The 24425-nt window shown below is 35.4% G+C and overlaps 1 long non-coding RNA gene across 1 annotated transcript; it reads right to left on the reverse strand.

Moving 5' to 3' along the window:
• Window positions 1-6664: 6664 nt before the first annotated feature.
• LOC110917796 lies at window positions 6665-8578 on the reverse strand. The gene is made up of 4 exons (XR_002580859.2): window positions 8240-8578; window positions 8090-8140; window positions 6858-7682; window positions 6665-6777 (listed from the first exon to the last, which is right to left on the reverse strand). It is a non-coding gene; the product is annotated as an uncharacterized LOC110917796 (long non-coding RNA).
• Between the last annotated feature and the right edge of the window lie 15847 nt (window positions 8579-24425).

Raw genomic sequence — 24425 nt, forward strand, 5'->3', positions numbered from 1 at the left:
TAAGTGATTGTGTTGTTGTTTTGAACAATTTTGAATTCTTTTGGTAATCCTTTGTTAAGCTTGTTTGCTACGTAGGTATTTTAGGAGGAAATTCTGATAGACTTGTTTATGGTGTTGATTCCATTCCCACCAAATTTTGTTAGTTCCAAAAACTACAAACAAGCAATGTAATTTCCACCGTGAAATATCAACAATGGATTTTTGGATTAAATTCCTGAATTTGTTGTGCGATCGTGATTACATGTGCATTGTTAAATCCATTCACATTTAATGATTGAGTTATTTAAATATTGACTTACGTTGTTATTATTGCTTCAATAATAGAAACGTCAATATGCCACCAAAAGCGAGACAAAGTTCCTCTACCGATGACATAGGATTTGCTATCACACCCGAGGAGTTAGCACGATTGGTTGCTCAATATGTTATCGCTACCTTGGAACAGTGTGAAGTTAATCGAGTTGCAGACCATGGACATGGTTGCAAAGGGAAGGCGCATGATCAGGGAGAAGTGCCATCTAAAAACATACCAGATAGAATAATGATTGGAAGATTTTGTGAGTTTCCTATGTTATGATATAATCTAAGAGTAATCTTGATTTTCATTAACTTGGTAAATAGTACACGGATGTACGAACGAAATATTCCAAGGTCCTAACCCGAGATCATTTGCTGGTATCACGCGTGATGAAGAGACGACGCCACATGAGCAGTTAGGTAGTCACAGCAGTTTGACTATTAAGATCATCCAGATTATTGAGTATAAGGATGGAGGTATTAGCGAATTGAGGAAAGGACACAAGATGCATCATACCCCATTTTAATCACTTAAGTACAAAATGCGTGGAAAATAGATCTATTGGGTTGACTACCCCATCGTGATCAGTCGCTTCGATCTACATAGCGGCAAATTCGAATTCTTTAGTTGTCTAGCATGGATTAAAACCTCAATCGTTTTATATAGCTCGTAATGTCTTGCAAACTTACGAAACTGAAGTTATAACGAAAATTTAATATTAAAATTAAATCATGTAATATAGTTTCCAAGCAGAATACGGTGGTAGTGCCGATTTTAATGATTTTACCATGAGATTTTTCAAAGGAAATAAAATGGTCTTTCTTAATGTTTTCAAACCATTAAAGGGTTGTATTAAGAAAGTTTTCCTTAAACAAATTGTTAGAAAAATTATATGTGAACTCACCCTCCTTTGTGTTAACACTTGATTTTTACGTGTTCTTTAGGTACATGAGCTCGGCTTCGGAGAATTTTGGCTTGCGTGGTCATGTGGTTGTGTGATGCTTATGTATTTAAATAAATGTTTGGACACTTTTAAACTTTCGGTACCGTGTGTAATAAGACCCCTAAGGGTCAAACAAACTATGACTTGTTCGTGGTGAATGTGGTAATCTTAAAAACTATGTTTTTAAAATGAACAAAATTTCCAAAATAACTATAGCATCGACCACAAAGACTTTAATGGGTACCAACCTCCGTCACCGCCATGTTTGTATTTCCGCTGCGACGTTTTTGGGGTGTGACATGTACCATGGTAAACTAAGTTGGTACATCACCATTTTGAGGTCAAAAGTTGAGTTTATTTTCTGTTTGTTTGAAAACCTTTGGATTAGTTGTGGGTTACAATGTTTACTTGGATCTCATTGCACCAAACCAAAGTACCAACAAGTTCCATTGTTCGGAGCCTTGTGTTAGGAAAAAAATCTTATAGTTTTTTTTTTACAAATTCGTAAGATTTTTTTCCTAAGGGGTGCGGATGAAAATTTTCAAGGGGTACGGTCGGGATTTTACCGTGAATTTAGCACTAAATTTTATTTTTTCAAGGGGTGCACCCGCCCATCTTGAGATATAGGTGGGTACGCCCCTACGTCCAACCGATAGCGGTGTGTCCGAGAGCCCTCATTGTACGTAGCTTCTGGCATAGAGGCGCATGATGGAGCCAGCCTCAAACTCTAAACACGGGAGACCGAGTTGTGGTTCAATCTAGCCACCCCCTGATGTACCTCCTCGGCTTCGTCATGTTTGTCGTCGACTATCTTCTTATCCATATCAATCCTAAAAATATAAAATTGGTATATATATATATGTATATACTTATTTTAATAAATTTAATAAAATAATATTTAATATAAGATAATTTAATATTCTCTAATTGTTATATTATACTATAACTTAAAAGACAAAGTCGGTGGAAACCCCGCCGACTTTGCCTCCTCCTCCCCCATACTTTCACAATATTGCAATTTTAGCCCTTGACTTTGGTATCTTCAAAGTTTCATAAAATGACAAATTTAGTCCCTAAACTACTACTCCATTTTACACATAGTTTGCTTTTGACACCCCAACTTTGTGGTAGTTTTCTTTTCAGCCCCAACTTTGTTATAGTTTCCTTCTTACCCCAAAACTTTATCAAATTTTATCTTTACCCTTTTTTAGCTCTTAAGTTTAGGAAATGCAATTTTTAACCACTTAACTTTTTATGAACTTTGTAAATGCCACTTTGACCCCCTCGAGAGTTTTTGGCTTGATATAAATTCGAGTTAGTCGTGTCGCGTATAGTACGTTATGATTTTACGATATAAATGTGATTTACGTTATGTTTTGAACCAATCGTAATGCAACTATAGGATACATTGAGTTCAATTGGATACGTCAAAACGTGTGTTTTCATATGATTGACACATCACATAACGTTTGGACTAATCCATTCGATATTTGCAAAGTACCCGCACTGCAATGCATGCTGGTCTTATTCGTGGCTTTTCCACCTTCACTTCCTCAAGTTTAACAATTTACATTTTTGGCCCAACTAATGTAATCTACATTTTTGGCCCCCTCATCTTTTACATTTTACATTTCTTACTAATACTTTTGAAATTTACATTTTTATGCTCATGCTTTTCTAATCTACATTTTTGGCCCATAACTTTTTTTCTTTTTAACACATTGTGATTTATGCTCTTTGTCTTGCTACACGTTTTCACTCGTCGCGTGCCTCCGCAATACACGGCGGGACTACTACTCTTACTTTAAAAACTTGCAATTTTAACTCCTAAAATACTACTCCTACTTCTACAATTGCCAATGCATTATGTTTTACATTGCTTGTCTACCTTTGTGTTTTATAATTTTTTGTATTTGCCTTTTACGCATGTTTTACACTTTTTTTTAGTAATTGTCTTTTACAAATTGCATTTTACGAATCGTGTGTTGTCATACTGCACGTTTCCACCCGCCGCGACCGCCGCAACGCGCGGCGGGCAAAATACTCGTTTTATAAATTTAATTAACTAGTTATTAAGACCCGCACGTTGCGGCGGTGTCGAAAACGTCAAGCAAAGAAAAAACTGATGTTGAAATAATGATAAAATTAACTGAATCTTCATGCGTTGCGGCGTAGGACGTTAGTAATATTCAAAACTTTATATAAAAAGTGAGATCTTGATGTAAGCCCACGTGTCGTGTAATAAACAAAACTTTAAAAAATTCACTTCGAAACCTTAACAAATTTGATAATTTTAGTATTATTACATCTTACTCAAAATACATTACACTAATACTAAAATTTGATGTTTTGCATCTACCAATAATCTCTCTGATATATATTGGGCACGATGGAAGAAACTATAGTTCTTATTAAGATATATAAAAAAATAAATTCAAGATTAAACGATTTAACAAAATTGTATATAATAATAAAAAAGGGAACATTGGAAAATGAAAAACTTAGCAAAAGGAAAATAGTATGCTTTACTAAATTGTACAATAACCTCTGTGTTGGGACTTGGGAGAAAGAGTGGTTCCTGTCTCATAGGAAAAGAAAATGGCTATTTGATAGTCTATAGGTGGCCCAATGAACTTAAGTAAAATTGAACAGTAAACTTGTGAGGCAAAGTAATTTTGTTAAATTATATAGGGGAAATTTACAATATTTGACTAAATTTAAAATTATAAAACATATTTAATTTACAAAATAATATTAACTAGATTTAGTATCCGCACGTTGTGGCGGGACTGTTATGCACGCGCGTTAACTCACAAAATTTGTCTGAAACGTAAAACATAGAAAAGAATAATGAAGTCAAAGCGGTAAAAAACGTTAAACATATAAAAGAATAACTAAGTCGAAAGGGTAAAGAACAATATTCAAGCGGTTAGAATTAATAATGGGGTAAAATGCCAAAATGGTCCATGAGTTTAGGGTCCAAATTGGTAGGGACCAGACTTTTAAAACATCCAATATTTTACACTACAAAAAATCCAGAAATTTCCGGTAAAATTATCGTTACGAGCGAAAAATCGGTGGTGGCCGAGCTATCCCGATCCCAATAAAGCTTCGCGAATATGTGTATATATGTATATATATTATTGTGAATATATTATTTTTAGTTTAGAGGTAAAAAATAAGTGCACATAGATTATACTTATAATTATTTTTTTTGTTTATTTATCAAAAGAAAAGATGAAAAGAAAATTAAAAAATATGGAATAAAAGGGTAAATTGCCAAAATCGTCCCTAAGTTTTGGGAATTACCAAAATCGTCGATCAGTTAACAACGATATATTTTAACTGAGTTAGTGATTTGGATGGAAATGACAACAAAATGAAACCTTAGGTACCTAGATACAAAATGTTTCATTTTTGAAGTGGTAAAGTGACCTAAACTCAGGGACCATTTTGGCATTTTACTCTTTAATAATGTATAGTGGAATTCCATGTATGTTGTTACGAATATCGGCCAATATCGGTTTTGTTCGTTACAGTATGGTACGATGTCGGCCAGTATAACAACCGAAAGTGATATGCACAAAAGAATATCAAAACGTGTTTTGCATTGATAACAATCATGAAAATAAATACCGGTATCAGTTATAAAAAATAACCGAACGTTTTCTATAATAAATATCATTCACTTTAATAGATATAATAGTATTATAAATTGAAGTAATTTTTGTATTAAGAATTTTCAAAGTTTTAGAGAATTAAGCTAATAATACTTGTAATCTTGAAACAATTTGAACAAAAAAGTAAACTAAATAGTGATATTTATTTAGAGTTTAGTTAGAATTAAAAAAAGAAAGGATAAGAATTGAATTGGATTATGAAGTTGTGAAAGGAACAATTTTGACAACTTGATAGAGGACATGTTGCCTAAAAGGTGTACACAAAATTAAATAGTAACTAGAAGTTTAGCCGCCATCGCTGCCAATCTGGTTGTCGGAATACATAAGCCGTCGCCATCATCCCTTTCATCGGGTTGAGGTGGCCGGCTTCCTCTCCCTTTCATCGGTCTCTCTCTCTCTATCCTGTTTCTCTCTCTCTCTCTCTGATGCCACGCCGTTCGCACACTCTCTCTCTAGATGTGTATATATGAGTTTGGGGGTATGAGTAAAGAAAACAATGTGTCTATAGATTCAAAGAAACACCAATTAAGCAGAAGGTACAACCTTCATTTGCACAAAAAAGAAACAAAGCTAATGGTACAACCTCTATTGCACAGAAATATTGAAAATTATATAATTATATAATTATGTGTGGTAAATATTTTTGTTAAGTTTTGGGGAGTTAATATTCGCACATCTCCCTCTCTATCTCTCTTTATATATACATAAACTAGTCTAAGTTCCCGTGTGCTACACGGGTGGCTAAACAGGAAAACTAAATCCTTTAACATTGTGAAGTAAAACTTATAATTTTATATACGTTGAAATATTAACGCAAATTTTAGAGAGTACATGAAATATTAATTAAAATACGTATCAAAATGGTACTTTCCCTCAAAAGTTATAATGTAAAATGACAATCGACCTTGTTTCAACTAACTTAAAATGAAATCTAGTTTTAAACTGGGTGTGTGATCCACCCGATTTAACCACCAAGTTCATAAGCGCCATCTAGCCATTCAAGATTTCATCACAATTTATGATATAAGGAACATGCCTCAAATGGAAAATTGAAACTAAATTACAATAGTAAACTATTGAGAAAAAAAATAGGCAAATTGGATTTAAATAATCCCAACTTGCTCAATTTGGTCGATAATAATCCCAACTCAGTTATTGGCCGATAATAATCCGAACTGGTCCACTTTTGTCCGATAATAGTCCGCCGTTAAAAATAGCTTAACGGAGTTAAGCTTTTTTCTGAATTACAAACCGATGTTTTATGGATTTTGATCAGAACGAGGATACGATTCGATTTATGTAAAACTTACCTCGAAACGGTGCTTCAAACGACTTAATTTTTGTTAATTGGAAGTTTAAACACCCGAATTGAAGCACCGTTTTCGTCGTTTGGGGCAGTATTTCGAGGTAAATTTTATATCAATCAACTCGTATCCTCGTTCTAATCAAAATCCATAAAACATCGGTTTGTAATTCGGAAAAAAGCTTAACTCCGTTAAGCTATTTCTAACGGCGGACTATTATCGGCCAAAAGTGGAACAGTTCGGATTATTATCGGCCAATAACTGAGTTGGGATTATTATCGGCCAAATTGAGCAAGTTGGGATTATTTAAATCCAATTTGCCAAAAAAATATATGAAATCATGCAAAAGTATTAAGAGATATTAAATAGCTAAAAGGATTACACTTACATATGTATTCATTATTAGCTAAAAAAATCAAATTTTAAAGTTGTACATATCTTCATCTACACCATTTTCACTAAATTCTCGAACAAAGCTAATATCTTTCTTTTCTTCATGTCGTTGACTTTTCCTCTAATATTCTCTTCCGTCTTTAACTACCGCCAAGCACACTGTATATAATGAGCTTGTATTACAGATTTATAAACAAAAAATAACAGTAGAAATTACTAATATCGTTGCGCATATTAACCTTTGAAAATTTGCTTACAAACCCTACAATGTTATACTTATCATAAGGTGTCCAACAGGCATGAGATTGCCCTTCGATTGTACCCTTCTAGGCCATGTTTATTATGTGATGCCAACACAAAGCACATCTGCAACGATAATATCACTATTACTAAACAAATTACCATTTTAAATTGTTGAAACTAAAGCTAAAGTATAGCATCATTTGTAAACAGATCATGCCGCAAGACTTTTACTCCATTCGTATCTCCAACCTAAAACAGTAAAAAAAAATAAATCGTCATCGTCATAAGGTCGACACATAGTGCTCTTGGAAGGCCAAGTTGTGTAAAAAGGTTTCCAAGTTAGATATAATTCTATTTTCACATGCCCCACGCTTTCTAGGAAAAAGACCCAAGTTCCAAAAACTTCGATTCACTTAATGATGGTTAACCAGTTTCAAGGTGCCACTTCAAAAAAAATGTCAACTGTGGGTCAAAGTTACTATTATAAATGCATATTTTAGCAGTGTAACCTATATGAGTAAGTGAATAACCATAAATCAGTTTCTCTGGCTTTAAGGGTTTTTATTAATTAGTTTGCAAATTTATGTAAGTGATATATTTGCAAATTTAATAGGTTTGACTTCCAAAGTCAAACAAAAAAAATAGCATTAGTTAGACAAATAACAAAACCAATATAATGTTACCATGTCATATTCATCTCTTGTATATTCAATATTTCACCCCAATAGAGAATGTGCTGAGAATTCCAACCCAACCTGCAAAAGTACTCGTTTTTATTTTTTACTCAAACCCTCTCACTTGAGAACGAAGAACAAATTCCACTGCAAAAAAAAGGAAGAAATCTTGTGTTAGTGTATGTTGTATAATAAAATTTAATATTATATGAAATATTTATGAATCTTGCTATTCAAATAACATCCAAATTAATGTATTTGACAGACTTTCAAATCATAGTTATGATGGTCCCCATGTTACAACACAACTACAGATAGAGCTACCAAATTTCCATGTACCAGACTACTCAATATCATATCTGGATATTATTTGGTACCTACCAACAAATTAATTTGCAATATATATACACATATGATTGTCTAATTTTTCAATGACTACATTAAACTGCATGCCAATACCATCTATTCTCCAAATCAAACTCCTTCAACTCCGAATCCCACGACGAAACATTTGACAGAAATATTCAAATTCAAACAGTGCAAGAGTACATTACCTTTAACAATAATTCCAAGCTATAAGAATCCAATGTCCTGGATAAGGATAGCTGCAACAGATTTTTTTTTATGCCATCAATTAATATAACATAAATGAATAAAATAACAAAAAATAACAACAAAATTCATAAAAAGTTTCTAATCCTTACAGTGGAACTTATTTGTGTGAAAGCACACTGTCTACGACTATTCACCCGACCATGAGTGCTGGTAATCAATAGGGTAGCCCCCTCAGCTCACAGGGCATGGATATAATAGAATACTCAAATATTTATATCAAATATAGAAACAATTATTGCACATATAGGTTGTAGGGACGCTGCAGTTCCATGTCTAACTTGTGATATAGACAACAAAGTTTGTTAGAAGCAATGCAAAAAGAGGTAAAGAAGAACAAAAAAAAGCATTGCCCATACTTGTCTTTTGACCAATGAACAAAATAGCTCGTGAACACCTTTAGCCTCGATAAGATCTCCTTTGATTGGCAAATAGCTTAAACATGCATGAATAACCTGCCAAACAACATAACACCATTTTATTAGGTGAAAAAACAAAACCAACTTACAACTCTTCCTGCGTTTAGTTACCAGCATAACGTGTAATTCAACCCTAGAAAGAAAGAAAGAAACAATATAGTAAAAAGAAGAATTGGCTAAACGGGTCGGATCAAGTGGGTTGGCAACATCTAGAGGATTGGTTGCTCAACTAAAAAACCTATATTGACAATGACATGTTCATTTAGAAAGCGAAGGCAGTGGCTCATTTGAAGGGACAACTGAACTTTTTACTTCCAGAGGGTGGGTTGGTTGTTCGAACCAAATGACGAATCGGTTCGACTTCGTTATATTTTTATAATATAGTTTTTAAGTCATATAACACGCTAACAATATATCAAATTAAAAGATAAAATATTTGCAGACTTACTCGACCCAACTGTTTTGACTCACGCTAATAGTTACCTGTTTTGTCAAATGGGTCGAAAAGTGCAACCTCCTGGAAAATTACAACAGACGATTTGAAGGATGTCAAAAGCTCCATAAGTAGAAAAGTAAAGAGGGACAATACCTTCCTAATTGCTAGATGGAAAAGTGCTCTCAAACTCCTTCATCAAGGTCCACAGCCAGGTCTCACAAAAAAGAAAACCAAATATTTTATAAAAGTTAATTACTATAAAACCACACGCATCATTACTGAATTAGAAGCCAAAGTTAACAAAGTATGAACATGTGTTCAAAAGGAGGAAACTGAGGAATTATTGGTGATCAAACACGTTGTGAATAGGAGCACTGGTAGTTGATGTATAACCTTCATTTAATACAAAATAAAAAAATGTTCTGAATTCATATATCATCATTGCGGTCGCTGAACCAAAAATAAGCACTAAAATACGCACTAAAGGTGAAATTAAGCTAAATTAGACTAATTGATCACATGACGAATACCTACTGGTTTTGTCAATTAGAGGTAGTGGCTAAGAAGTGGAATCCAACGCGGGTGGAAGAACCTCATGCACGCTACTTCAAAACAACACACTTTAATCAAAATTCATATTGAAATTCAAGCAACCATAAAAATAAAAAGGTTCATATAAATCAATTAAAAGAAATGCAATATTATTAGAAACTAAATAAATGACAGGTCCACTGAAAGAAACCAAATACTGATAATATAATAATTGATATTAAGCTAAATTGGACTGTATATGCTCTCACAAACCCGCAAATCTATTCATATTCTCAACATGGAACCCAGATTTACTTTGACTCAGTATTAAAGATCTTGATATGTGTTTCTAATAAAGTGTGTGTGACTCAGTATTACTGTGAAATATTTAGCGTTACATCACGTATCGAATAGACGATCGTTGCTACAACCCCTTCGTTTACCGATGGCGTTGCTACCAAGACATCCATATAGATTCGTCTCCCTGTCTCTCAATCCATATCTTCCTCAAGGAAACATGTCTCGTCTCGCCGTATTCCGGCGCCGGTAGGGATAGATGTAAGAGATTCGAATATGAATCCAGATTTCCTTCTACCAATTCCGGCATCAACATTCATCGCCATAATAGTTAATGTTGCCACAAGTCCAAGTAATTGGAGAAAGTAGAAGAGACGGAGACCAAGAAAATCAAATCAAACTTCAAATTAAAACTAACCTGCATGAGAATTGTAGAATGAAAGAGGGGTGAATATTAAGATAATTAATATCTTATAAAAATTAAATAACTATAACATTTCTTAAAAGATTTTAAGAAATATGAATAATTTGTTAGGATTATAGTGTGTCATGAGTTGTCGATTTTAATCGCACGTCCCTAATACTAAGAACCAAAATAGATATATATTATTAAATGCAAGAGACCCTCACTTTGATGTCACAATTTTCATTTAAAAGAAAAAAAAAAAAGGCAAGCTCATTGTTTGTCTTAGCTAAGCCAGCGACCATTTGGCCTAGTACACAAAGAAATAAAGAAAAACTAAATTAAAACATTGGATGACTTACCTGCTTGCTTCCTAACCGGATGTAATATCATTTATATGAGCTGAGATGCTTTTGAACCCATCACTTCCAAAGTTTCAAGTCTCTCCTCAATACGCAAAACTCTCGTTACCTAAAAGACTAATACATGATTATGGTATCTCAAAAAATAGAAGGGCTTTAAAACTTTTAGGTTCATGTAACTTACATAATAGAAACCCCACGCTGCAGAAGCACAATTTATTAGCGATGCAGCCCTGCACGAGCTTCCAGATAAAGAATAGGACCTCTTTCGGAACTCATAGGTTCCATCTAAAACCTTGAGCCGCCACCTTGTTCCAGATCCGATTTGCTATCTCATCTCTAAACTGAGTGACTAAGAAATTTTTTCCCTCTCCATCTGCGCTTTGACCCCCAACTTTTCTGCCCCACCTACTCCAGATTTGATAGTGTCTTTCAAAACCGAGCATATATCCTTCCAATTTCCAACCAATACTTCTTAAAGCAAATATACCAGCACCAACAACACGTGAGAAAATGGGTTATTAAGCAGCTGTTAAAAGGCTCTTATTCTTCATGATTTACAAAACTAAAAATGAACTATAAAATCAAACAAAAAAATAATATCATCCAAAAATATAACTAAAGGTTCCAATTCAAAGTGAACGATTCAAATTTGGCAATCCAAAACTGTTAATTTACCCCTAACTATCAAAAAGTTCCTAATCAAAATTAGTTCCCGTAAAGACTAATAAATGATTATTGCAATACAAATAAAAAAACTAAATAACATATATAAATTCATTCCAGTAAAGAAAATCATGTGTCAACAAAGGATGATCCATTAGTATGGAAAAAAGGCATAAAAGTTCGGGTACACTAACCTGTCTAGCCATGGTTAAAGAGTTGCATGATTTTTCCGACACCGAGTAACCTCTTATAATACTGATATGAAATAAATGAGTGAGTGTTATGAGTTAACAAATAATATATCAATGTTATAGTAATGAAAACAAAAAACAGAAGAGATGCTTGCAACCCATGAATAGATTGTCCATATCACCGAACAATCTTCAACAACAGTCGGTGGTGGTAATGTACCATTTTCAGCTCTATGAGTTGCATCTTGATCTTTAATTGAGCAATTAAGATCATTATGATCACTATTTTGAACTGACTCATCAATAGAACTAATCAGAGATTGTTGATTCGAGCTGCTGCAAGCTTCTTGATCAAGAAAAACGCTTTCCACTTTCTAGTTTATATGAACCATTTCAATTTCGATATCCAAATTTAATTCAACTATACATGTACTTTATATTTATTTTTATTTTAATTTTCATATCTCAGTAATTCGAATCAACCAAAATACGAACTCACATTCAAAAAATACAAATTACCTAAATACCCCAAAACAAATTCGATAAACATAGATCTTGATGATGCATACAACCTTTTATCTTTGTCTTTTTGGCCGTTGTAAGAGTTAAATATAGCTACATTTGACTGTTTCTAAAGTGGGCACGTTAATACCTGAGATACATTCGACTCTTCTACTTGCCCTTTCTCCTTTCTTCGTAACTATGGTGTCCTCTGAATATAGCCGACGGTATTCTGTGGAAAATGGTAGCACATGAAGTGAATATATGTGGCTATGCAGTCAGTCTATTGTGTAACTATATGCTATATGTTATCATTTTATATTGCCACTTTAATGGTAAAAGTGCAGCATGATTGAAGATTTACTTACCTAGTAGTTGATTGAATAAACTAATTACCAAATCTTTTATTGGGCAAACTAATATGACCCATCAAAAAGACCGTGACCCGGATCCATAACCCAACTTGACCCTTCAAGATTATCCAACAGATTCGAAATACAATTGGAGTGTTGATGTATACCTGGTCAGATGTCCACCGATAATCAACTAAAAGCCCTTCAGAATGAACCAGTAACTCACGGATTCAGAACAATCAAAACAAAATTGCCACTGTTCTCCTGCAAGAAATCGAAGTTAATAAACAAAAAGTAATGCTTGTGATAAAACGACAATGAATTTTGTAGATGGCAGATTATTAAAGAGAAACATGTCATGGAACAAAATTTAAAAAGGCTAATAATATATTGGGGATATAAAAAGAATAAGAGGAAAGGTATTGTTAATGTTGGGCAAGTCACACAACCTACTCAAAATTTTGAAATTGTGTGAAAATAGAGCATAAGAACGTTTTAAAGATTGCATCTGCAAAAATTAACACCGGATTACCAAATCAATCAAATTACATCCCACAAAAAAAACATGATTGATTAAAAACAACACCAGAACGTCCCAGACCAGGAGAAGGTCTTAATCATCACTTTTCAGTACTCTCTCTTTCTAACTTTAAGAGGTCTTCTAGTCATGGAAAAAAAGCGCGAAATAACCAAATATAACATCAGTGATTAAAATTGCTAGAGTCGAAGCTGCTCGAAGAGCTATTGCAGAATATTGTATAGGAAAGAAGATTAAGTGATCGGTTGTTATGGACTCTGCTAAGGGTATAGATGGTGTTTCACATTCCGGCTTTGAAGCATATGTATCCGGAAAAACAATCGTTGCAGCTTTCCGTAAGGGGAGGAATATATAGATTCAGGTCGATTAACCTCTTTTTCCATCTCTCTAGTTCGGCCCATAAACCACATCCACTCTTCATTTCCTTACATGTTGCTTCTTTCTAGTTTATTCACTTCAAAAAAAATCCCTATAGTTAGGTGCTATCAACTTGATTCAGGTCGATAGTATCAACTATCAAGTATCAACATTTTATTCCTCTATAAGATTAGCACCTTAAGATAATAACTATAATTAGTAACCAGTTGTTAGATAATGTACGAAGCATGCTCTATTTAGTTATTCACATCAAAATTCATAGCTTTTGATAACAAATAAATGATGGCTAAATTCATTGAAACATATTAACAAACACCTTGCGGGCATTACTAAAACATGTCAATTTACTCACCTAACACACTAAAACGTTCCATCTTTTTTATAACCATATGCATATGCAGCAGATTTCCCTTACCCCGGTGATTTAGTTAAAACAAAAGAGCTCTAAAAACGAGGAGTTGTGGCGGTGGTGACTGAGATAGGTGGTAATACTCCTTGGTTGCCTTCCTTTCCCCTCTGAGCACCACATTTTCCAAGAGACACATAAAGAAACAATTATGTCATATAAATTACAAAATGTTTATCTCAACACCATCGTTTTCAAATTTCATATGCTAAAAAAATAGACTTTAAAACTAAAAAAATCAACCGGAACATTCAATCATACCTCTAATTTCATAGGATTCCATCACTCACAAAGCAAACCCCTTCAAAAACTACGGATCCCGGTGGATGATAGTTAAGCCACGTTCCATATTTGCAAAGAAAAAAAATAAACATACACACAAATATATTGAAATTAGAACAATGTTATCTTCTACAAAGCAGAACTAAAACTCTGTTTTATTAAATTTTTTTATTCTGTACTAACATGCTAACCTAAGTCTATCTCTATAATCAACAAACGCGATTAGGGTTTATGATCTAATGAATGAAAAGGAAAATCAACAAAACAGGGTGTATAATAACATCAATAAACACACAGATTATATTCAAATTAGAACTATGAACTGCTTAAAACCGCATATAAAAAACAATTAATGGCCTAATCAACAGCAACAACATAAGAAATCATACAACCAAATTAGGGTTTTCTTATAACAACTACAAAATCACAAACACAGATGGAATCCAACTTACCGATGCTTCAGTTTCGAAGGATGATCAAGATTAAACAAAACAGGTGACTGGAATCGTGCTTTCAATCCTAGAATTAAGAGCCGTAAACTATATATAGGCGGTAAAATTGGAAAGCTTCCATATTTTTGCAAAAGATCTTCTGTAATTGATGATTTGTTCAAGTTTCCATAATAATAAAAAGGAGCCTTTGAAATTCGAATGAAGGATGTGGGAGACGGTATATCAATTGAAGGAGAATTGAGAGAATTGAGATATTGGCGCCCAAATAACAATTATCTGGCTAAAGACCTATGCCACATCATGGTCAAATGGTCAAACTTATTTTGTTTTAATATAAGAGATAGATATATATATCGAGAGAGAGAGAGACAGAGTGAAAAAGGATGTGAGAATAAGATTTAGAGATGTGTGAATAGCGAAAGCCTTTTGGTAATTAATAATGGGTAAATTAAAAATAATTTGATATTTTATAATTTAATTTATTTTAAACTAATAAAAGCGGTATATATATATATATATATATATATATATATATATATACGGGTTTTAATAAATTAAATTAAATTATATAAAAAATTAATTTACAAAAGAATATTTGATTTAACATATTTTTTTTAAATTAAACTAATTTAATTTAAAATTAATATAAAGTATGTATGTTTGTTGTACATAAACTTACGTTTACGACCAATTTCCTTGAGTTCTTCATTGATCGCGGTTGTCGATGTTATAATGGTATATTGCTGTGTTGCAAACTCCCACAATCTCGTAAATGAACGAGTAAATTCCACTCACTCCTTTTCAGTTAAGCACTTCTTGTTGTTCTTTAAAATAAAACATTGAATGTGAAATCTGTAAAGATACTTATACCTATTCGGTAAAATTTTATTACACGTATTCATGAGCGCTTAGCCTTTATCAGTTATAATGACACGCGGCTCCATACATTTTCCAACATAAACTTGATCATCTCCAAGACCCGTATGTAGTTTTCTTCCTTTTCTTTTGAAACAAACGCATGAGTGACAACAAATGACTGGTTTGTCAACGTCATACCCAAAACTTGAACAACTGGAAGATTATACATGTTGGTTTTGGAGATCGCATCAATCATCGGCACATGTGGAAATGTACGCCACATTTGTAGGATAACTCATGAACAAAGAAAACTTCCTCAACAACGTTTGCGGAGGGATTCCCTCGCGCATAATAAGTGTAATATTTAGAAACAAACAGGTTTTCGAGCTGTTGCATGGGAGATTCGCCGACTCTCTTCGCGGTGTTAATATTCAGAACAACATTATGCATATATTTCATAAGACACTTGCTCTCAAGGGTTCTGTGTCGTTATGGTTTTCCAAAAGTTACGTGCCGGAATGTCTTGCATTGATATCTGCTCCACAAATTTGTAGTTATTTGGAGAAAGTCTTATAGCATACGTGTGGCCCTCCATATTTTCAGAACAATTGTGGTTATACCCCGCGTTCCTCATCTCTATCCTCCAAACCTTACGCATTACATCACCTTATCAGTTGGAAATGGCAACTTGTTTTTAGGTTGGCAGTTTTTCTCACAATGGCTATACTCTTGTGCTAACCACTACGACTTCATTGAAGCCATACCTTCGCGTCATTTTATCCTTTTTTTTCTTCTATCTTCTAGCCAAAATGACGTAATCGTTATTAGTTCCTCTATTTTGTACCCAATCCCTCCAACTCTTTGCGGGACGTAAATTCCTGAAAAATGGCACAGTTATACTTCGATTTATCAATAAAGATATAATTGAGAAGTTGTCATACCTAGTCATTTTCGTACGAAACTTTTAGGTAAGGGCGTTCCTCATCATCTGCTGACTCCTTCTTGATTTGTTCTTCGACGTATGCCTGGTCTGGATAGTTCTGTTGTATGTACGGAGATTCTTCCCTGTAGCTGTATCGCAAATAGTTTTCCTAAACGTACAAAAGTTTACAACTGTACCCATGTCACGGATAGCCATGTTGTGCGCACGAGAGTTTACCCGTATCCATAGCTCGAATAGTCCTGTTGTGCGTACGAAGTTTCACCATTAGGGACAGGCTCTTGAAACAAGTTTCTGGTTAAAAAGGTGACGGTTAATCTAAAGCCATGTATAAATAAAGAAATAAATGATTTGTTTCATTTAGGTTGAGCAACACCAGTTTCTTGTCAAGAGAACGAACATTGGACACGACCTCTTCCCCGTTCAAGTCTGGCAGCAGTAGTTTCTTGTAAAAATCAGGCATGCTAGACCCCTCATAAGAATTTGGAATGATAAAACTCTTTAGAATATTCGCCAAATAAATAGTTGGCATTCCACCAGGACATCGTAACGAAACTGAAATTAAAATTCAAATGTATGTATGAAAATGGGAATGTGAAGGGGTACGGTCCTAAATCCTGCGCCGACCATATGAGTTACCCTTAGGTCGCGTGCGTGACCATACCCAAGATAAACCAAATTGATAACTTCCCAGACCTTGCGTCGGCTACACAGATGTGTTCCAAGTCACGCGCAGGGTCAGGACCATAACAAGATCAATTCTGACACCTAGCCCCTTAGATAAAAGACCTGGCTTCCTTGACCTTGCGCCGACTACACAAGATATACTCGAGTCGCGTGGAGGCAAAAAGCGCACGTAAACATCGGACAAGTACAAAAGGTACAAGTGGCAGAGCAGTGGGCCAATAAGCATCCAACAGGCTGTATCTGATCGTGCTGCACGATGGACTATCGTACAGGAGACAAAAAGGTACAGAAGGATGTATACATGGCACCAATCAGTGTGGGCCGACCGCTGCTCCATGATCTCCACTTAGCTGATGATGACAGACCAGACAACAAGGACCATCGTTAGGACACATGGCTCCATTCAGCATGCGCCAGCTACCCTCTCGCCTGGAATCACTAACGGTCGTGGCAGAGGGAGCAGAATGGATATTCCTTATCGTCGTCCTCAGGCCCAAGACCCATCAGCTCATCTCCTTCACAAACCACATCGGTTATAAATAGGGAACTTCACCTCCAGGTTTAAGGATCACTCTCTTACTCTCTCACTTAATAAACACACTATTATCCTCAAAACAGTTACTTATTCTCACGTGAAAGGGTGGTTACAAGGAGAACCCCTCTATTCTCCTCCTTGTAACGAGCTTATGCTGTGTTGATTGTTTAGCAAGATCATCATCGCTGTTTAGATGAGAATGGAAGAAGATTAACCTCTTTTGGACGAGACACTAACCACAAAGTAATCACCAGTTTGGTGTTTCTTCATTGGCCCCCACCGATTTCTACCATCACTTTTTCATCTTTTTTTATGAGCTGTTACTCTTGATCAATGGCTGATCAAGGTTTTCCTTTTCCATCATTCGGTTCACACTCTCAAATGGGTACGATAGCGGACAACTCGCACGTCCAAAACCAACCCATGACGAGTACACCGAAGGTGAATGCATATATGTTGGAGCCATGCGCGCAAGCGGTACTCAAACTGCCCAAACGGTGACTCCAACAAATCAAGGCGCTGGTCCTTCAGCACCTGGGATGTCACGATTGCTCGCGATGTCAGGATTGCTAGAGGGGGAGACTCCCGCCTCATGGTATGCAAAAATTCAGGCAACAATGAACCTCATTTATGCACAACTCTGTGCGCAACAGGGGCCATCACAAGCCCAAACGTAGCAAACTCCGATGGTGACACCAATGCCAAGTCAATTGAACTATGAAACGCCGCACCAAGAGCGCACGCGAAAGCAACTATACGACAGGTCACCATCACCCCGAAGGTGAAGTGCTCGTAAAACGCGCGAGACTTACGACGAAACAGAAAGCTACTATGAAACTCATTCTCAGTCCCATCGAAAAACTCTGTTGAGTAGTCAGCTCAGGCTGTGCAACATAAACGATGGATGGGGTAAAAACACTGACGAAGCCAACTCAACGTACCAACAAGAGGAAACTTCGTCAGTCTTCAGCCTTTCACCAAGAAACCATGAGTCTTACAAGCCAAAGACGCGCGCAGCATACAATGAATTGACAAAGCATGATTTCAGCCTCGTTTACAGGCCAGCAGTAGAGCATTCCAAGTTCACCTGGAACATCGTTCTGGCACTATTGGAAAAAGCCAAACTTCCACAAGCTGTGGGTAAGTTTAACGGCTTAACTGACCCAGATGATCATGTACAGTTGTTTATAAGTGTTGACATGGTGGGTGGGTGGACCATGCCTATGTGGTGCCATCTTTTTGTGCAAACCTTGATAGGGGCGGCTCGCACGTGGTTCGACAACCTCCCCACAGGTAGAATAAAATCATGGCTAGATTTTCAAGAAAAGTTCTTTGCTCATTTCTGCCAACAGAGGCGTTACAAGCGCGACCATCAGAGGTAATGAACATCTGGAGGCGTGAAAATGAAGGTTTGGAAGATTTCATCACTCGCTTTAACAAGGAGTGCCTGGAAATAGGGGCGTTAGCAAAGATCTCATGCGCGCTCACTTCAAGAAAGTAATACGCTGTGATAGCCAGGCTATCACAGGAAGAGATGGGATGCCAAAAGAATGGGATAAGCTGATAGGGCAGCGAAGATTGTGGCGCAAACTGAAGAGTCATTGATTGGGGGCGGATTCAGTCATTACTCTGAAGATCAATACTTGAGGATCAACGCGCAGGACTCTAGCAGGCGCAATAGGAAAAACAAGAACTCTGGCTGGAAGTCAAACCATGATGAAATGCCTCACTACAGGGAAGACGCACGTGCCACAGTCGATAAAATTGGGTATAAAAAAATCAAAAACGAGAATCGGGAGAAACATTAGACTCCGTTATCTAAGACCCCAAAGAGGTTCTTATGATGGAGATAGTAACCATAAAGTAATCACTAGATTAGTTTGGTGTTTACTAGGTTATACTCCCGTGTATACACCGGTTGAATAATAAAAATAGTTTAACTATAAATAAAACAAGTAAACGTACATGACAGTCATTCCACAAGTTTGTAATCTTTTACTTATAGTAATTAATACCCAACCCACTTGTAAAGTGCTTGTCGCGGTCATCAATTCTTAAGAAACTTTTTTAATTATTTTTACATTGTTAGCCAATGAGGTAACGAAGTAATGAAATAATTTTCATTAAATACATGGAGAATCTACGACATATTTGAGTATATTTTATTATGTTTAATCGTATCTATATTTTATTATGTTTAATCTTGTTGAATATTTTTAATTGTAGTAAAATATATCTATTTGTTAATGATAACAAAATTGAACGAAAAATTGTCATGTGGTAATTAACATAATAACAATTAAACAAAATAGAATATTTTTAATTGTAGTAAAATATATTTATTTGTTAATGATAAAAAAATTGAATGAAAAAATTGTTATGTGGTAATTATAGTTAAACATAAAAACGATTAAACAAAATAGAAGTTACATGTAGTAAAAAATATTAATTGTAGTTATCCATATAATATTTTTAATTAGTTAATATAATAATTTTTAATTAGTTATCCGTAAATTATTTTAAATATAAAAATGGAATATAAATTAATGTTATATTTAGGTAGCATATGGAATTGCATGTGGTAGTCATTGAAATTGTTTATTGGAGTTTAGATAGAATATTAGATAATATTAAAATTAAAATTAAGAGAATTTATAATAAATAATAACAAGGATAAAAAATTATTTTTAAATAAAATAAAAGTAAAATTATAAGATTGAATAAGAAATTGCCATGTGACATTAATTAGAGTCTTTTATTAATGGGTAAATTACACTTTTCGTCCTTTATGTTTGTATCAGATTGCAATGGATAACCTTTAACTTCGATAATTATAGTCATAGTCCTTTATTTGAAAAACCTATTACACTATAGGTCCTTTAGCACAAACTAGGTTAAAATTTTCAGTTAAGTATGACATGTGCTCTGCACATGAGGGTATTTCAGTCATTTTACCCTATCTTTTTATTTAAAAGTATATTTATAAATAAAACAAAATCAAAGTAAAAAGCAAAAAGTAAAAAAAAAAGACATATAAAAAAACCCAAACTCTCTGTCTCTCTTCTCTTTCATCTGTCTCTCTTCTCTTTTCTCCCCCACCAGACAACCACCAGCACCATCCGACAACCACCACCCTAGCCTCCAGCAACCATGAGCACCCTGGTTCCTTCAAGTCCATATTCATATTCATATTCCTCTTCAGAGCATTTGATTCAAACGCTAACTAACAGCGGCTGGTGTTTTCAACATATTCATTAAATCAAAACCCTAATTGAAACCAAATTCTTTGCAGTTTCCACCACCATTCGCTCCATCGAATCAGAGCTATGTAACATGGACTTACGAGCAATCGGAGGTAAATCATTGTCTGATACTTCCACTCTCCGTAAATCTACTCATATTCAAGGCCCCAAAGTTCTTCAGGCAAGTCACATGATTTGTTTTTAGCCTCTTAGGATTTTGCTTACACCAGTAGTTAGTTACATGATTTATAAGAAGTGTAGGTGTTATTGTGTTTGTTTTGACCTAGGGTTTTGTTTTGGAAAGTGAATTGGGGTTTTGTGTAGGTGTGTTCTATTAGGGATATAAGTAAATGTGAAGCTTACTGATGGACATTACTGTGCAGGTGTGTTCTGTTACTGATATAAGTAAGAAGTGTAGGTGTTATTGTGTTTGTTTTTGTCACACCCCCAAATTACCACCTAGGGCGTGTCCCTAATGGAGGTATAACGATTCAACAAAGAGCCACCAATCATATCAAACACAAGTTATAAATAAATACCAAATCAATGGAAATGTATTGTTTGAAAGATTAAACCAAAACCAAAGTACTGAGCGGAAGCATAAAAGTATCAATGTGTAATATATCAAAAGCAATTTAAGATAACGGTCTATCATGACCACAACCACTCCAGCAGCATCAGACAGCAAGCTCCCAAGTTCCCTCAGTAATCGCCTACAAGCATGTAAACAAGTGTGTCAGACTACGCTGGTGAGTTCAAGGTTTGTGTTTGTTTACCAAGTTGTGTTACCGATCAAGTGAGTAAAACAGTTTACAAAATGATATGTTGTTTGTTGTTATGATGTTTGATGTTTCGATGTTGCTCATGTTAGATACCCTAGGGAGTGTGCCCATAAGTATCCGGGGAGTGGGTACCCCTTAACGACCGTTTGCTATGTTGCCTTCGTTAGATACCCTAGGGAGAGTGCCCATATGTATCCGAGGAGTGTGCCTCTAACAACCATAGCCATACCCAGATAATTAGTTCACGCCCGTCCTTACGGCCCGGTGTGAGGTTTCCCACCTAATAGCGCTATCAACTAATCACCCCCATTGCCCTCCAGGCAATAACCAAAACCGATTAAGTTATTTACCCAATGTTTCCCTTCCAAATGTTTACCAGTTGTCCCAAACCATCGGGACGCATGCTTGAGAAAAGTGCAGTGAACTCACCTTTGGTTTGCTCGGTTAGATTAAACGTTCGTTAAACAGTTGATCAGATACGTCCTAACAGGATTACCGACAACAATTAGTCTTAGGTGCACATCATCCATATATTTCACGAACAATCAATTCACGTATTTCTTATTCACATATTCTACAGTCAAGACGCACGTATCACACACGTATAATTCAAGTCATAACAGTTAGTTCACATACAAGCTTAGCGTATATTGTTTCACACAAGCCGCCCCCCATTGGACCTTCACAGCCGATTACTAACCCAAGCACACATCCCCACGGCTACAACATGATTCATCATAATAGAACTCTAGGCCACATAGTTCAACGCCCCCATTGGGCCTTTGCTTGGTCCCTTTATTGCATGACAACACATATGATTAATTATTTGTTTGGGGGCATCATTCAACACATATTACAAACGATAGATAACCTACACAATTAATTGTTAGCAATAACCCAAACCGCCTCCCCCCATTGGGCCTTCATACGGTCCACTAGCTGACCCACACATCATAAGGATCACATATAATTATTCAGCAAACATTATTTAAAGCAATTAAACTATTGCACCTCAAATGTCATGCACACACAATTTATTTAGTCTACTGCCCATGTACAATTGAAACCATTGGACCGCATCTTTTCCTTTAATGCCCTACCCCATCGACTACTACCCATGTGCTTTTGACAATCCCAAACCATTCACAGTAGCCGCTAATTTAATTGGTCGATTAATCGGTGATCACATGACACTACATGGCCTAACATCATCAACATGATTACAACTAACTGGAGATCTCAACTCATTCATGGTTAAACATATAAATACAAACACAACTGTCATGTAATAACATACATACAAACACGATTATCATGTAACGACATACATACGAACACAATTATCATGCACCGGGTCCTAATAATCAGCGAGGGTGGAACACTAACCGTATCACAGGCTAGATCGGTGGCGTTTAGGATGAGGATTTCGAAACGGAGAAGAGGGGGTTTCCTGCTGCCGAACAAGTCAGGTGGGAGATGTCGCACGAAGAAGATGGAGGGTGGTAGGGGTTTGTTATGTTTTTAAACTATCCATAATCTGATTTGGAGTACATTACGCATACCATATCTAAAAGGATTAGGATGGTTGGGCTGATTAACCCATCTAAACAACTACAAGAGTTGGGCCGATTCACTAATTAATAAGACATCCTATGCACGGCCTACGTGGATCATGGATCGAAAACAAAAGCCAACAGAAGATATACGAAGCCCAAACTTTTAAGGAGTTTGTTATGGCCACAAGTATAAATAACTACAATAAAATATAACAAAAGGTACGTGTTCGGTCGCATTGTGTCTATTATGTCACATCAATAGACATGGAAAATACGTGTTCATATAGGAAATTACGCGTGGTGTTTATGAAGTTACGTGTAACGAATGTTGATAACAAAAGTCGTCGTATCATGCGGAAGAAATAAAAGAGTATACGGTGTAAGAAAACGATACTAACCGTGAAGATTCGGGTTGTCACAGTTTTGACCTACGGTTGTTGAAATTGAAGCTTACTAATGGACATTCTGAAGTGACTGCCGTCGAGGCTCTGCCATAAGGGTGGTGGTGGCTGACCGTTTTCTTGAGAGAGAGATGTGAGAGAGAAGAAAGAGAAAAGAAGTCTGGGTCATGTGTGGTTGTGAAAATGAAAGGAAAAAAAAGATCTTTTATACACAGAAGGAAAATTACTAACATACCCTCATGTGCAAGGCACATGCAATATTTAACTGAAAATTTTAACCAACTTATGGCTAAAAGACGAAGGGTGTAACTAGTTTTCCAAATAAAGAACTATGACTGTAATTATTAAAGTTAAAGGCTATCCATTACAATCTGGTAAAAACATAAAGGACAAAAAATGTAATTTACCCTTTATTAAGAGTTAATTGCCAAAATCGCCTCTGAGGTTTGAGCACATTTGCCATTTTCGTCCAAAATGAAGGTTTTGTACCATTTTGCCCCCAACGTTTTCAACTTTTTGCCATTTTCATCCACATACCTAACCAAGTTAATTTATACCATATTATGTGTATTTTTGAACCTAACCAAGTTATTTTTTACCTTATTATAAGGTATTTTTGAAATTTATTAACTAAAAGGGGTAATTTGTAAATTTATCAACTTTATTATATATCATCCCTTATAACTCACCTACCTCATTAAACCTATTTCATCACAGAGAAGATAACCCTAAAATTTAGGAATCGCTGAAGAACAACTACGAATCGGTGAAGAATCATCAATCGCCCAATCGTCTAGTGATTTGGAGCCAGATAATTGGTGTATTAGAGGTGAAAACGCAAATTTCAATCCCAACATTACATATGGTATGTTCTATCCACCATCATCTGAGAATTGCTTGTAAGCTAGGGTTTAGTTGATAAATCAATCGTTTTTTTTTTCTTTTTGTTTCAGCCAAATTTCCAAGCTACTTCACCTTGGAATTTCACCATGGTGGTGAATTTGATGATGAACCAGAGTTTCATTACAAAGGGGGTAAAGTCGAATACATTGACAAGGTGAA

This window comes from Helianthus annuus, chromosome 15 (genome assembly GCF_002127325.2).
Source record: "Helianthus annuus cultivar XRQ/B chromosome 15, HanXRQr2.0-SUNRISE, whole genome shotgun sequence".
Taxonomy (NCBI): Eukaryota; Viridiplantae; Streptophyta; class Magnoliopsida; order Asterales; family Asteraceae; genus Helianthus; species Helianthus annuus.